Here is a 16,912-nt window from a genome sequence, read left to right as displayed (position 1 = left end):
TGCAGCCTTACAGCTTACCAGATAAGTAACCAAGGCAGAACAAAAACTCAGCTTTCTGAGCAGCTCTGACAAAAGTCCTACAGGTCTCTCAGTGCCTTTATTTGCATGATGTGCTCATTTCTGAAGCTGCCCTGGGTGAGGTTGGCCCCACCCAGATCACACAAAGAGAATGGAAGGATGGTTCCCAAAAGGAGATGAGATGTGGGAATTAATGTCCATGAGGCTAACGTATCTCTTATATATATAAAGAGTCAGCCATTGGAGGCAACAAACCATCCTGTTTTATCATGAAGAGAAGTTTAGTTGCTAACAGGTTGACAAGGGGCTAAATTAGCTGGAGGTGGTCAGGGAAAGCATTGTGGAAAAGCCAATGTTGGAAGCAGAACCCTGAGGGATAAAAGAAAGTGTTTTAGAGGAAGGGACCTACAAGGGCAGACGACCAGAGGGAAATCAACATTTGATGGATGAGTGGATAAATACATAAATGAATGGATGTATGGATGGAAGCCTATAGGCGGGGACTGTATATGAGAGCCCATCTTTCTGCTCAGAAGGAACCCATGACCCCTCATAGTGAGGTAGGAGTTACATGGGCTTCAGGTTGGAAATTTATAATCAGCCACACTTCTGCTTGCATTTCTTGAGATAAGAGATAGGTAGGCTCCAGTTGAGGAATTTATAGCCAGCAAAAACAGGGTAAATAGCCAGTCTTTGTCTCTTACCTCAAGGGAATAATCACAGCAAGGATAAAGAAAGGAAAAAACCCTGTCTGATAACAGAGACACTACACACGTGCAGAAAGACTCCCAGGAGTCAAAAATCAGAAGATAATTCCAGGCCATAATGAGTCTTACTTCTCTCAGAAGCCTTCATGTCGAGTTCCATTTTTGCTAAGGTATGCATGTGCGCCCCAGGGGAGGGTGCTGAGACAAATTAACCAGGAGGGAGACAAAGGAAGGTGATTGGCCTGAGGGAAGACGAAGACCCGGAAAACTGCCCCTTTATAAAGGATTCAAAGTTCCCAAAGGCACGACTCTCTGAGCTCGCCCCTGCGCCTTTTCACATGTATTTTTCTTTTCAATAAACTTTTTGCTTTACTCTTTGCCTTCTGCCTCCTCGCCTAAATTTGTTCTTGACTAGGCAGGCAAGACTAGAGACTCTAGCCTTACCTGCTGGCTCCTGTAGTCCAGTGGTTAGGATTCCCGGTCTGGGAAACAAAGACCTTGCTTCCAGCTGCCTCACGCATCCGAAATCAGTAGTGATGAGGGAGCTTGAGTTGGACTGTAGACCTTGAGGGGAGGTGGGGCATGCAGATGTTGCCTGCGATGAGGAGGCGAAGGGGTGTTTGGACTCCCCAAGAGCCAAGAGGAGGGGCAGAGAGTGGACCCTGCCTTGGAGACAACATCTCACTCTCCTCCCTCTGCTCCTGAGGCTCCTGCAGCTGCCCCAAATCCCTCTTCCTGTGCAAAGCTTCCCCTCGCCTGCCTCCCTCTCTCCCTCGCCCACAGCATCCTCACTTCCTCTTTTCTATTCCTCAAACAGACCAAGCTTGTTCTCACATCCTTTGTGCCTGCTGTTACCACTGCCTGGAACCCTCTTCCACAAGCACTTTGCGAGGCTAGCCCCTTCTTAGCCCTCAGGTCTCAGCCACATGTGCCCTCCTCAGAGCCGTCCACCTGCACCACTCCAGGTGAATCACCCGTCCCCTGCTCCCACAGCCCCTTCCCAATCCCACCGACCTACTTCATTTTCTTTCTTGGAAACTGTCCTGTTTGTGAGCCTGTCACAGTCCCAGCTGTCACCCCAGTGCCCTGAACCATAGTAGGTGCTCCAAGTGCTCAGGATCCAGCAGCTCAGAGTCCCCCCCTTGCCAGGGACTAACACCTCTGTGCTCCCTGTCTGTTTTTCTTAGTGTGTTAGTGCCCTCTCTGCACCTCAGTTTCCTCCTCTGTGAAATGGGCACAGCAATAGACATGACCTCTGACAACCTATGTAAGGTGCACAGGGCATGTGCAGCCTGGCTCACAGTAGGCCCGCCATTAGTGAGCCTCTGTATTGTTATTGTTATTAGCAGTTCAGGTTTGCTATGATGTCTTTCGGAGGGAGTCGGGTAGATTCTAGCCACAACTGGGGCTTCCTGACTGTGTGACCCTCTTGAAGTAACCACCTCACACTTGGATCCTTTTCTCATTGTAAAAGTGAGGCTCACTGAAGCATCACCACGCTCCTCTACTCCCCACCCTCCACTACACACACACACACACACACACACACACACACACACACACAGCTCTTCAGGTTAATGAATTCATACAGACAAGTTAGTGCAGCGCTCTAGGCAGCAAAAGGAAAGTGATGAAGGTTGTAATTTGTTCTATCAACTATAATCTTCCCTGGGGGCTCAGTAGTAAAGAATCTGCCTGCACTGCAGGAGATGCAGGAGATACGGGTTCGATCCTGGGTCGGGAAGATCCCCTGGAGGAGGACAAGGCAATCCACTGCCATATTCTTGCCTGGAGAATCCCATGGACAGAGGAGCCTGGCAGGCTACAGTCCGTGGGGTTGCAAAGCGCCAGACACGACTGAAGCGTTTCAGCACAGACGCAGACAGCTATAATCTGGAGAAGAGTTTCTTGTTAGGGGCATCAAGTATCTATCCCAGTTCTCTTGCTTGCCCAGGCTGACACCGGGTGAGGGCAGCTGGATTGAAAAGTTTCTCACTCACGGCCAGGGGGATTGGGAGTAGGGGTGGGGAGGGGAACTGGAAGTTCCCCAGCCTCCAAGACCTATCTATCTCTATCACTCAGAGCTAAGTGGTCTTAACCCTTAGGTCCCTGGGGGATTGGAGACAAGAACTTGGGAAGGCCAGCTTTTTTGTTTTTTTTTCAAAAGACATTGGTGGGTTCCTCCCCCGCCCACAAATTGTTAAAAATATGTAACAAAAAGACATGTCCGACATAGTGTTCTTACTTTTGAAAAAAAAAAAATTGCAAGTAAGGACATGGAAAACAAAACTACTAAATCAAAAAACGTTGCTTTCTGATTTTGAAATGGGCAAAAACCTGAAAAGACACTTCACCAAAGAAAATATACAGATGGCAAATAAACACATGAAAAGACGCTCCGCATCACATGTCATTAGGGAAATGCAAATTAAAACGAAAGTGAGGCGCTCCTAATGGGCTTTACAGATGACTCAGCAGTAAAGAATTCTCCTGCAATGCAAGAGACACAGGAGACTTGGGTTCGATCCCTGGGTCAGGAAGATCCCCTGGAGGAGGAAATGGCAACCCCCTCCAGTATTCTTGCCTGGAAAATCTCACGGAGGATCCTGGCGGGCTACAATCCACAGGGTCACAAAGAGTCGGACACGACTGAGCACACAGGAGCACTCATTCATTGCTGGCGGGAATGCATTTTGGAAGACAGCTTGTCAATATCTTATAAAATTAAACATACCATTACCATATAATCCAGTAACTGTACCCCTTAGTATTTACCCAAAAAAGTTGAAAACTTATGTCCACACAAAATCCTGTACATGGATGTTTGCATGCTGTGCATGCAAAGTCACTTCAGTCATGTCCAACTCTTTGCGACTCTATGGACTGTAGCCCACCAAGCTACTCTGTCCATGGGATTCTCCAGGCAAGAATACTGGAGTGGGTTGCCATGCCCTCCTCCAGGAGATCTTCCCGATCTGGGGATTGAACTCGCGTCTACCTGCATCTTCTGCATTGCAGGCAGATTCTTTACCCACTGAGTCACCTGGGAAGCCACATGGATGTTTATTGCAGCTTTATTCATAATTGCCAAAACTTGGAAGCAACCAAGACATCCTTTGGTAGATGAATGGATTAGCAAGCGGTGGTACATGCCAACAATGAATATTATGTAGCAGTAAAAAGATATCAAACCATGAAAAGGCAAGGAAGGAAGTTAAATGCATATTTCTAAGTGAAAGATGCCAATCTGATTGGCATACTGTATGATGCCATACTGTATGATTCTGACTGTGACATTTGGAAAAGGAACACTATGGAGACAGTAAAAACAGCAGTGATTGCCAGTAATGAGGGGTAACGGAGGGATGAATAGAGTATGGGGTACAGAGTATTTTTAGGGTAATGAGACTGGCCAAGATTAGGGTATTAGATTGGCCAAGAAAGCCCAAATGAATTTTTTGGCCAACCCAATATTCTGTTTGATAGTACAACAATGGATACGTGTCATTATGTGTGCGTGCTAAGTCACTTCTGTTATGTCTGATTCTTTGCGACCCTATGAACTGTAGCCTGTCAGACTCCTCTGTCCATGGGATTCTCCAGGCAAGGATACAGGAGTGGGTGCCATGCCTCCCTCCAGGGGATCCTCCTAACCCAGGAATCAAACCCGCATCTCTTACATCTCCTGCATTGGCAGATGGGTTCTTTACCACTAGCACCACCTGGGAAGCGCACATGTCATACATTTGCTCAAACCCACAGAACATGCAACACAAAGAGTGAACTGTAATATAAACCATGGACTTGGGTGATTATGACATATCAGTGTAGGTTCATCAATTGTAACAAATGGACCTCTGTGGTGGGAGATGCTGATAATGAGGAAGTTGTGCCTGTGTGGGGAGATGGAGTAAATGAGAACTTGCTCTACTTTCTGTTCAGTTTTGCTGTGAACCTAAAATTGCTCTAAAAAAGTTATTAATTTTAAAAATTGCTATCAACCACAGAGATTTCCAAACTTTCTTGACTCTAAGAAAGTCACTTTACATCATAACTCAGAATGAACACAGGCTCACAGCAAAAGTCTCCCAAAATAACACTTCCTGACAAACACTAATACTTTGAAATTTCTCTTCCCTTCTACTTGGTATCTTTTCTTTCTTTATTTTTTTTTTTTAATGTTTCTTATGACCTTCTAAATGGATCTTGTGAGCCACTAATGAGTCACTATCCACAGTTTGCAAAGCTCTAATTACATGCAAGAAAGGATGGCTTAACACCAGGCAAAAGTGGAGGGGTTGGACCCAAACAATATTCTTTTATACCAAATATTTTTTGTATTCTAATTTTCTAATTGAAACATACTTGATTTACAATGTTCTGTTTGTTTCAAGTATACAGAAAAGTGATTCAGTTATACATACATAAATATCTAATTTTTTCAGATTCTGTTCCCTTATAAGGAAACATTGAGTATAGTTCCCCGTGCTAGAGTAGGTCCTTGTTTGTTATCTATTTTATGTATCAGTTCAGTTCAGTCGCTCAGTCATGTCCAACTCTTTGCGACCCCATAGACTGCAGCATGCCTGGCTTCCCTGTCCGTCACCAACTCCCAGAGCTTACTCAAACTCAAGTCCATCGAGTCAGTGATAACATCCAACCATCTCATCCTCTGTCGTCCCCTTCTCCTCCTGCCTTCAATCCTTCCCAGCATCAGGGTCTTTTCTAGTGAGTCAGTTCTTCGCATCAGGTGGCCAAAGTATTGGAATTTCAGCTTCAACATCAGTCCTTCCAATGAATATTCAGGGCTGATTTCCTTGCAGTCCAAGGGACTCTCAAGAGTATTCTCCAACACCATAGTTCAAAAGCATCAATTCTTCAGCGCTCAGCTTTCTTTATAGTCCAACTCTTCACATCCATACATGACCACTGAAAAAACCGTAACTTTAACTAGAAGGATCTTTGTTGGCAAAGTAATGTCTCTGCTTTTTAATATGCTGTCTAGGTTGGTCATAACTTTTCTTCCAAGGAGCAAGGGTCTTTTAATTTCAGGGCTGCAGTCACCATCTGCAGTGAGTTTGGAGCCCAAAAAAATAGTCTCTCACTGTTTCCACTGTTTCCCCATCTATTTGCCATGAAGTGATTGGACCAGATGCCATGATCTTAGTTTCTGAATGTTGAGTTTTAAGCCAAATTTCTCACTCTCCTCTTTCATTTCCATCAAGAGGCTCTTTAGTTCTTCTTTGCTTTCTGCCATAAGGGTGATGTCATCTGCATATCTGAAGTTATTGATATTTCTCCTGGCAATCTTGATTCCAGCTTGAGCTTCATCCAGCCCAGCATTTCACATGATATACTCTGCATATAAGTTAAATAAGCAGGGTGACAATATGCAGCCTTGGTGTACTCATTTCCCTATTTGGAACCAGTCTGTTGTTCCATGACTAGTTCTAACTGTTTCTTCCTGACCTGCATACAGATTTCTCAGGAGGCTGGTCAGGTGGTCTGGTATTTCCATCTCTTTAAGAATTTTCCACAGTTTGTTGTGATCCACACAGTCAAAGGCTTTGGCATAGTCAATAAAGCAGAAGTAGATGTTTTTCTGGAACTCTCTTGCTTTTTCGATGATCCAATGGATGTTGACAGTTTGATCTCTGGTTCCTTTATATATAGTAGTGTATATATGTTAATCCCAAACTCCTGATTTATCCCTCCCCACTTTTCCCCTTTGGTAGCCGTAAGTTTGTTTTCTATGTTTATGGGTCTGTTTCTATTCTGTATACAAGTTTATTTTATACTGAATACATTGTGCTTAATGAAAATATCCTAGTTTGCTTTTTAAAAAAAAAAAAATCTGACAGATGGAGAGTATGCCATGGATAGGCACAGATAGGGAAAGCTAATTCTGTGGGACTAATTTCATTAATTCTTCCACTTATTCAACAAATCTATCCTGGGAGCTGGGGTGTCGGCTGCAGTGGTGTGCTGGAGCTCTCTGCTAGCAGCTGGCAAGAGCTGATCGGTGAATTTTTCAGGAATTTTGGTTGAAATCACATTGGTGGCTTGAAATTGTCCATGGTGGGAGATTTTACACTGTGGAAATCAGCAAAAGCTATCAGTCAGTACTCACACCCCTCAGTTTTGCCCCAGATCCCACTGTTAAACATTCATGAGCACACTGGGGGTCAGCAGTGACCAAGACCTGGTCCCCACCCAGACAGATCTTATGTTCTAAAGAAGGTAGTGTGAGGAGCGTAGTTTACAGAAATAATGACAAAAATAAAAGAAACATGATAAATGCTATGAAAGGAAAAGTTTAGGAATTCACGAGAGCATATATAAGGGGGCTCCAAAAAGTCTTCCCTGGAGACACGAAATTTGATCAGAGACTTGAAGGATGGTAGGATTTAACTAGACAAAGAATGCAAGGAAAAGCATTTTCAGGGAGCAGGGGGTGTGGTAGACATGGAACCAGCTTACCTGTGACCATAGAGGGCAGAATGAGGACTGTCAGATGGCAATATAAGGAAGCTGCCTTCGACCAAAATTAAGACGGTCTTCCTTGACCGGCCAGAGGCAGAACTCCTTCCATTCTGCCTCGTAAGACATTGCTCTTGGCTAACCTGTACCGGGGAATCAGGGAATGTGACTTTTGCCACACCTGAGGATTCCTCTCAGTCACTGTTGTCAAGATGTTGTGGGCATTCCTTTCCAACTGATGCTTCTTACTTAGAGTCTAAGCTTGAGGTGATTGCCTAAGCTCTCCACCCCACATCTATTAATAAAACATGGGGGCCATCTTGGTACCCACCTCATAGGGTTGTTCTGAGGATTATAAGAGATAATACATGTAGTATATTATCTGGCACATAATAAGTGCTCAGTAAATAGCTGCCATCGTTAGTGGAATCTCCAACCTCCCTACTTTCCCCTCAAATCAAACATCTTAGATATGAGGCAGGCTTAAACAAGTTCTTTTACTGAGAGATTAATTTATTAGTTTTGACCCTGTTGCCAGCATCAGAACCCTACTTTCAAATAGACTTAAACAAAATAACAACAAAGGAGATGGAACTTACTGGTACACTAAAAAGTCCAGATGTGTTTAACTTCAGATGTAGTTGGATCCAGGTGCTCAGATGACCACACTAGAAGTGTGTCTCTATTCCTTTTCCCTGCTCAGTGTGACTCTGTGTTGACCTCCTTCTCAGGCTGATTCCTCCCTGCTGGGAGAAACAATGGCCCTTGGCAATTTCAGGATCAGCTCCTGTCAGCTGAGGAACCCAGACAAAACAAGAGCAAAGGCTCCAGAATTGCCTCATTTGTCCAGCATAACCACGGCACCCATCTCAGAAACAATGACAATGGCCGGAGGTATAACTTGCTAGGCACAGTGCATATGCCCATTCCTGGAGGTGGGAAAGAGGATCATACGCAAAACCGTAGGAGCTGAACATGTGGGTAAGGGTTCCCCGAAGGAAAATATGGGTGCTGTTAACCAAAGAGGAGAGAATGGTTGTTGGGCAGGGGGAATGCAAAAGTTATCCTGTACAGTTGAATAGATATCTGCTTGGAGGACTCAGGGCTTCCCAGGCGGCGCTAGTGTTAAAGAACCCTATTATGAATGCAGGGGCTTCCCTCACAGCTCAGTTGGTAAAGAATCTGCTTGCAATGCAGGAGACCCAGATTCGATTCCTAGGTTGGGAAGATCCCCTGGAGAAGGAAATGGTAACCCACTCCAGTATCCTTACCTGAAGAATCCCATGGACTATAGTCTGGGGTCACAAGAGTCAGGTACGACTTAGTGACTAAATCACTAATGCAGGAGGCTTAAGACATGAGGATTCAATCCCTAGGTCAGGAAGATCCCCTGGAGTAGGAAATGGCAACTCACTGCAGTGTTCTTGTCTGGAGAATCCCATGGACAGAGGGGGCCTGGCAGGCTACAGTCCATGGGGTCACAGAGTCGGACATGACTGAAGCAACTTAGCACACATGGAGGACTCAAGGGCATGAATTTATCCACCTTTCTTGCCTCCTTGAACCACATAAAGGAAGTGAGCCATCCAAGCTTTGCTCTTGGGAAGGAAGGTGTCAGGACTGAAAGATTCTCTTTCTTGCTCATTCTTTTCTCAATCTTCCTCCTACAGTCCCCTCTTTTCAGACTTTTAATTTGGTGTTCCTCCTCTCTTCCCTGTGAAATTCTATCCTCCTATTTAGTTTTTGGATTGAGGCTTCAGTCAGATACTACTAGAAGCTCTCCTCTGACAGTTCTCCTACTTCCCGTGGGTGAGGCCCATGTTTCAGCTTCTGATTGTGAAATAATCAGAATTTGGACTCACCAGAGAAGCAGGTGATAGGTGAATATCTCTGAAGGAACTTGTATCTGGATTTGATCTTATGTAATCCGGGGAGATGAAACAGTCTCCATCAGGGTGTTGTCTTTGCATGATGCTCAAACCTGAGGTCCGCAGGGCAGGTAATCAGGAAGGAAAGATAGACGTCAAGTCAATGAGAGTAAGAATAAGCTGGAACACAGAGCCCAGGCTGGACTCCATGAGGATGGGCTGAACCCCTTGTCCGTTCTTGTCACCTCTGATGACCTTGGTGCTGTGGGGGGTCCTGCTGGAGTCAGGGCCCTTCGTGCCTGTATGCTCCGTCCTGTCTACCTCTTTGTGACCCCATGGACTATAGCCCCAGGCCCTTCACCATGGGGCTAAACACACACCTGGAGGGATTTCCTTGGTGGTCCTGTGATTAAGAATTCACCTTCCAATGCAAGAGACCCTGTTCGGGGAACTAAGATCCCACATGCTGTGTGGTGACTAAGCTGCAACTGTGGAAGCCCTCTCACTCTAGAGTCCTCGCCACAACTAGAGAGAAGCCATGAGCCACAGCTAAGACCCAATGCAGCCAAATAAGTAAATAAATATTTTTAAAACAAAAAAAAAAAAACATACCTGGCCCAGGAGGAAGGAGGATTCAGAGGAAGGCGGAGCAGTGGCAGGACTAACGAAGTGAGCCAGCAGAAAAGAGATAGCATTAGGAGCTGCTAAATGGCTGCTACTTCCCCTCTTCTTATCCCATCCTTAAATCTCCCGTAAGAATCTCTCCTGTGGCTGAAAAAGGAACTCTGGGAAGTGTAGTTCTAATCTAAGTGAGTCAAACCATTACAAAGCTGCCACAGTCTGTGTCAACTTGCACTTACGCATCTCTTTAAACCATATTTAATTCTCCAAATAGAGTAATAAGAGAGTCACGCTTTTAGCTAAAATTAACTACAGTTTACCACCCAAGCTTTCCCCTGGATGAGCCTTCAATAGACGCCAGAGTTCCAAAATAGCTGTGTCAGACAGAGCCTGCCAGTACAACGTTGTCCAGATGGGAGACAGAAAGATTGCTGCTGTTTTGTACGCCACCATCTTCCAAGAATCCTCCCGAGGTTTCTTTTTGGGGTGAAGAAAATGTCTAAAATTGATGATGGTGGTGGTTGTACGTATCTGTGAATATACTAAAATTTATTATTTTTGTTGCTTTAATTTTATTGAATTATATTTGATTGATGTGTTAGTTTCAGGTGTATAGCACAATGATTCAGATATATTTATACGTATATATATAGATACATATTTTCAGATTATTCTCCCTGATAGGTCATTGCAAAATACTGAGTACATTTCCGTGTGTTATCCAATAGGTCCTTGTTGATTATCTATTTTATATATAGTAGTGTGATGCTAAAAATTATTGATTTGTACACTTTAAAGATGTGAATTGTCTGACATGTGAATTATATCACAATAAAGCTGTTACAAAAAAAGAACAAAATGTTGCTCTTTCCTTGAAGGAAGCAGTTCAATGAAATCAACCACCTCCACCCGGTTTATCCTCTTGAGGAATAAAAGTAAAGTGAAAGTGTTAGTTGCTCAGGGGTGTCTGACTTTTTGCAACCCAATGGACTGTAGCCTGCCAGGCTCCTCTGTCCATGGAATTCTCCAGGCAAGCATACTGGAGTGGGTTGCCATTTCCTTCTCCAGGGGATCTTCCCAACTCAGGTATTGAACCTAGGTCTCCTGTACTGCAGGCAGATAGATTGTTTACCCTCTGAGCCACCAGGGAATGAATGGTGCCATATAAGGGTTCACTGTTGGTCTCTGCAGCTGGCAGATGGAGCACGTGTCAGTGGCAGCAGCCAGACCAGCCTTGGTAAGTGGAAGTTCTTGTTGCTGAGCCTGTGTACAACCTCCATTGCTGCCAAATTGCCTTCCCATGAACTGATGTAGATCCATACTTCTGGACATCTCTCCTTCCAGTCAAATGGACCACCAGATGCTCGAATTTCTGTCCCCTGGGAAAATTTCCCTTTAACCCTGTCCTTCAGGGGTGTCCCAGAATGGGGCTATATAGCTGCCCACTTTGGGGTGGTCCCTGCATGCCCAGCAGCACTGTATGTAAACCAGGTCTGAGTTTTTTCTCCCTCAGTCAGCTGATCACAGGGGACGCCCCATGAGCCATCAATGTCTTTCGAGAAACAGAAGACAATGAATCAGGGCATCTGAGCAACTTCCTCATGCAAATTACTCGTGCCTTCAGGACCTGCTAGAGCCCAGCCTTGGATAAACCACTTCCACGGGGTGTTGCTCTGCACACCCGGCGTTATGGCTTGTTGGATCAGACAACACACAGATAATGACGAATAGCTCAGATTACAGGGTATCTTGGCACCTGTGATCAAGCATTCAGCCTCTACTAAAGCCCAGTAGAAAGCCTAAAACTCTTTCTCGAAAGTAGAGTGATTAGGACTTCCCTGGTGGTACCGTGGCTAGCAATCCACCTGCCGATGCAGGGGAATGTGACAGTGTTAGTTTCTCAGTTGTGTCAGACTCTATGCGACCCCACGGGCTGTAGCCCATCTGGTTCCTCTGTCCATGGATTTCTCCAGGCAAGAATAATAGAGCAGGTAGCCATTTCCTTCTCCAGGGGACATGGGTTCCATTCCTGGTCCGGGAAGATCCCCCATGCCTCCGAGCAGCTAAGCTCTCTTGGTGCAACTACTGAAGCCCATGTACCTAGAGCCACTGCTCCCACAACAAGAGAAGCCACACTTGAGGAAGAGCACCCCTGCTTGTCGAAACTAGAGAAAGCCTGTGTGCAGCAATGAAGACCCAGTGCAACCAAAAATAAATAATTATTTTTTTTAGGAGAGTGATTATTTTCAGTGAATGACGTGACTTCCCTCCAAATCTTCAAGGTCTACACTGTGATTCTGCAAGTGGAGGCTGCCAAAGTCTCCATCAGCATCTGTATTTTCCACCGACACATCAAACACCATCATATCAGCCTGAATCTGTGGCTGAGCTTTCTCCTGTTCTGAGTGCATGCATGATCAGTCGCTCAGTCGTGTCCAACTCTGCAAACTTATGGACTGTAGCCTGCAAGCCCCCTCTGTCCATGGGATTTTCCAGGCAAGAATACTGGAGTGGGTTGCCATTTCCTTCTATAGGGGACCTTCCTGACTCAGGGATCAAACCTGCATCTCCTGTGGCTCCTGCACTGGAACAGATTATTTACCACTGAGCCAGCAGGGATGCCCTCTCTTGTTCGGGATCCCACTCAAAACTGGCAACTTTTCAGGTCGTGCAGTAAATGAATCACGCAACAAGTGAAGTATCTGTTGACTCTGAAATCCGAAGGGGCTCCTGGGGTCTTTGCCTCTTTCTGAGTGTGAGGAGGGGCCAGGAGCAGCAACTGTTCCTTCTGCTCCAACATGCCTCAAATCGCTGGATCCTAAGAACTTTCACTCAAGTGACAGACCCCTGAATTTTTGTTGGTGGGATTGGTTTCCCACCTCTAGCATGTGAATGCCTTTCAAAAGTGTCTAAAGGGGTTGCTACTTCTTGTTCATCAGATCCAATCATCATAATATCATTGATGTAATAGATCAACATGAAGTCTTGTGGAAAAGGAAGAGAAAGTCAGTCCAGAGCATATTGTGACATGGAACTGGAGCATCCTTGAGGGGGGACAGTGAAGGTGGATTGCTGCCTTTGCCAACTGAAAACAAGCTGCTGCTTCTTTTACTTCCTTTACTGACAGGTGTGAGTTAAAAAGCATTTTCCAGATCGATAACTGCATACTAGATCCCAGGAGATGTGCTGATGGTTCCAGCAACAAAACTCCCTTTAGAACAGCAGCTGCAACTGGTTGTTGTTGTTGTTATTGAGTTGCCCAGTCATGTCCTACTCTTTGAGACCCCATGGACTGCAGCACGCCAGGCCTCCCTCTCCCTCACCATCTCCCAGAGTTTGCCCAAGTTCATGTCCATTGCATTGGTGATACCGTCCAGCCATCTTATCCTCTGATGCCCTCTTCTTCTGCCTTCGATCTTTCCCAGCATCAGAGACTTTTCCAATGAGTCGTCTATTCGTATCAGATGACCAAAATACTGGAGCTCCAGCTTTAGCATCAGCCCTCCCAGCGAATATTCAGGTTGATCTCCCTTAAGATTGACTGGTTTGATCTTCTTGCTGCCCAACGGCCTGTCAGGAGTCTTCTTCAGCCCCGTAGTTCGAAGGCATTAAATCTTTGGCATTCTGCCTTCTTTATGGTCCACCTCTCACAACCATACATGATCACTGGGAAGATCATAGCCTTGACTATACGGACCTTTGTCAGCAGAGTAATGTCTCTACTTTTCAACACACTGACTAGGTTTGTCATCACTTTCCTGCCAAGAAGCAATCATCTTCTGATTTCATGGCTGCAGTCATGGTCCACAGTGATTTTGGAGTCCAAGAAGAGGAAATCTGTCACTACTTCCACCTTTTCCCCTTTTATTTGCCATGCAGCAATGGGGCTGGATGCCATGATCTTAGTTTTCTTAATATTTAGCCTTAAGCTGGCTCTTTCACTCTCCTTCACCCTCATCAAGAGGCTCTTTAGTTCCTGGATGGCTCTAGCAACAAAACTCCCTCTGCAACAGAAGCTGCAATTGGTTAAGTCTCTGATACTTCACTGCCATCCTTTAATGACCCATTTACCTTCTTCACTGGCCAAATAGGCAAATTGAATGGGGATGTCACAGGAATCACTACCCTTGCATCCTTAAGGTCTTTAATGGTGGTGCCATTCTCTGCAACCCCTCCAACAATGTGGTATTGCCTTTGGTTTAGTGTTTTTATAGCTACAGAGTTCCAGGGGCTCCTACCTGGCTTTTCCTATGATAAAATCCCTCATCCATGGGTCAGGGAATCAATGTTGGGATTCTTCTAGTTGCTCCAGATGTCTATTTCAATGATGAATTTTGGCATTGAAGAAATATCTAGAAGGTGGATTCAGGGACAAGTCAGGCCTTCTGTGAGAAGTCTGTGCCCCCAGACTCCACTAATCATCTGACCACAGCAATGCTTTGGGATCCTAGGAATTAGAGTCAGTAATTACTGTGTCCAGTAATCCTTAGAAAGTTTGATTATTTCCTTTTGCACATGGCTCCACTGGTAGCTCAGATGGTAAAGAATCTGCCTGCAATGCAGGAGACCTGAGTTCAATCCTTGGGTTGGGAAGACCCCTGGAGAAGGGAAAGGCTACCCACTCCAGTATTCTTGCCTGGAGTATCCCATTGACAGAGGAACCTGGTGGGCTACAGTCCATGGGGTCGCAAGGAGTTGGACGTGACTGAATGATGAACACTATCGCATAAGCTCCTGGTGAATAGACACAGGTCTCTTTGGAGAAGTCTGGAAGGAAGGTTAACAGCATACATATTTGGCAGTGTAACAGGGCCCTTCTTCAAGGAGTGGCCTCTCCTTTGATCAAGGGCTCAAGTGTGGGGGGTGATTGAGGGTTTGTGACTCTCTGTTTTGACCATTCAGATTAGGCTTCTGTTCACCAGACCCAGAACTCCTCCACTTAGTCAGATCAAGCAAGACTTTATTTAGTAGGCTCCCCACTTATTTCATTTCTACAGGTACTGCTGTGATAAACTAGTGAATGCTGAAGATCTCTTCCAGTCACACTGTGCTCTTTACTGTTTTGGCTTCCCTATTCACTATGGTAACCATGCCCATCTTATCTTTGGCATATAAGTGCCACCAGGATCCATGCAACCTCTGGGTTCTAGCATGTCTATTGCTTTGAGAGATCCCACTTAATCATAGCCATTTCCACTAGAATTTCTGACCTACAAAGAAGCACCATCCCAGAGCTCCTCAAGGATGCTCAGACTCTCCATCATGAATTTATTTCTGACAGCTATGGTGAAAGGTGCATCCCCTTGACCCTTCAGGTGTGTGTGGGTACACAAGTCTTAAATGACAAAGCCACTTAACCTTTCAATCTACCTAAGCCTGTGTGGTTTTCCTCCCAGTTTTATTGAGGTGAGTGCCTTCGTGCTAAGTCACTTCAATCATGTCAGACTATATCTAATTCTGTGGACCTATATAGACCACTAGGCTCCTCTGTCCATGGAATTTTCCAGGCAAGAATACTGGAGTGGTTACCACTTCTTACTCCAAGGGGTATTTGTGATCCAGGGATCACACTCACCTTAAGTCTCTTGCATCTCTGGCATTGGCAGGCAGATTCTTTATCACTACCGCCATGTGGGAAGCCCTTTTATTGAGATATGAAAGTGAAAGTGAAGCCGCTCAGTTGTGTCCGACTCTTTGCGACCCCAGGGACTGTAGCCTACCAGGCTCCTCTGTCCATGGCATTTTCCAGGCAAGAGTACTGGAATGGGTTGCCATTTCCTTCTCCAGGGAATCTTTCTGACCCAGGGATCAAAGCCAGGTCTCCGGTGTTGCAGGCAGACGCTTTACCATCTGAGCGACCAGGGAAGCCCTTATTGAGGTATAAATAACAAATAAAAACAGTCTACAATTAAAGTGTACCATATAATGTTTTGATAGATATGTATACAAAATGTGAAATAATTAACAAAATCAAGCTAATTAGCATTTCCATCATCTTACATCAGTCAGTTCAGTTTAGTTACTCAGTCATTTCTGACTCTTTGCGACCCCATGGACTGCACCACGCCAGGCTTCCCTGTCTATCACCAACTCCCGGAGCTTGCTCAGATTCATGTCCATCAAGTCGGTGATGCCATCCAACTATCTCATCCTCTGTTGTCCCCTTCTCCTCCTGCCTTCAGTCTTGCCCAGCATGACCTCGCATAGTCACCTTTTTTTTCCTCTGTGGATAACACTAAAGATATATTCTGTTAGCAAATTTCAGTATTACTCTAATAAACACAGCATCATTAACTATAATCACCACACTGTATACTAGATTTCCAGAATTTATCCCTCTTTTATAACTAAAATTTTATGCCCTTTGACTAACATCTCCCCATTTCTCTCACTCTTCAATTCCTGGCAACTACCACCACACTCTCTGCTTGACTCTTTCAGATTCCACTTAGAAGTCATATCATGCAGTGTTTGTCTCTTTGTGTCTGGCTTCTTTTATTAGCATAGTGCCCTCCAGGTCCTAAGCCTTGGGATAGCATCCCCCACAGCAGGGGTCAGCAAACTGCCGTCCAGGGGCCAACTCTAGCCCACAGTCTTTGTATGGCCTGCAGGCTGAAAGGGGTTATTGCATTTTTAATTGAAATTAAAATCAAACAAAAAATATTTTGTGCCATTTCAAGAAATGATATGAACTACAAATTGCAGTGTTCATAAATAATATTGGAACACAGCCATGCTTATCCATTTACAGGTCATCTTTGGCTGCTTTCCGGCTATGACAGGAGAATTTGAATAGTAACAACTGACACTAGCCTGTGAAACCTAAAACATGTACTATCTGGCCTTTGACAGAAGTTTGCCAACTCATGCTCTGCGGGGTACCAAGGAACTTCTGACATTTCCACCTAGGATAGGCCGTCTTTGGGAACATACTCGAGTCAAACAACCAAGCCAACTGTCAGAGCAATTCCCAACCCCTCAACCTCAACCTCTGAATGCAGAGTCTCTGCTTTGTGGACCAATGTCGATACATTTGGCCTGAGCCACCTTATAATCCTTCCATCTTGACGCACCTCTCTTAAGACCCATTTCTATACGTATGTTCCAGTTTTCTCTTGATATAGATTGGCAAACAGAAATTGGAGATTGTTTTGGTATTTTATCATGCCTCCTCACGGGTCATATTTTGATCTCATCCTTTGGGTTCTGTTGAGACTT

The 16,912-nt window shown here is 45.0% G+C and overlaps 1 long non-coding RNA gene across 2 annotated transcripts; it reads right to left on the bottom strand.

Moving 5' to 3' along the window:
• Window positions 1-6,424: 6,424 nt before the first annotated feature.
• Window positions 6,425-9,810, bottom strand: LOC122688435. Of its 2 annotated transcripts, none has more exons than XR_006339454.1 (5): window positions 9,686-9,810; window positions 9,068-9,186; window positions 7,805-7,951; window positions 7,206-7,348; window positions 6,425-6,818 (listed from the first exon to the last, which is right to left on the bottom strand). It is a non-coding gene; the product is annotated as an uncharacterized LOC122688435 (long non-coding RNA). The 2 variants fall into 2 exon arrangements; XR_006339457.1 differs by having other exon boundaries at window positions 7,805-7,948.
• Window positions 9,811-16,912: the final 7,102 nt, after the last annotated feature.

This window comes from Cervus elaphus, chromosome 4 (assembly GCF_910594005.1).
Source record: "Cervus elaphus chromosome 4, mCerEla1.1, whole genome shotgun sequence".
NCBI classification, from domain to species: Eukaryota; Metazoa; Chordata; class Mammalia; order Artiodactyla; family Cervidae; genus Cervus; species Cervus elaphus.
Note: the sequence above shows the minus strand (reverse complement) of the source record. Positions and strands in the feature narration are given on the sequence as shown.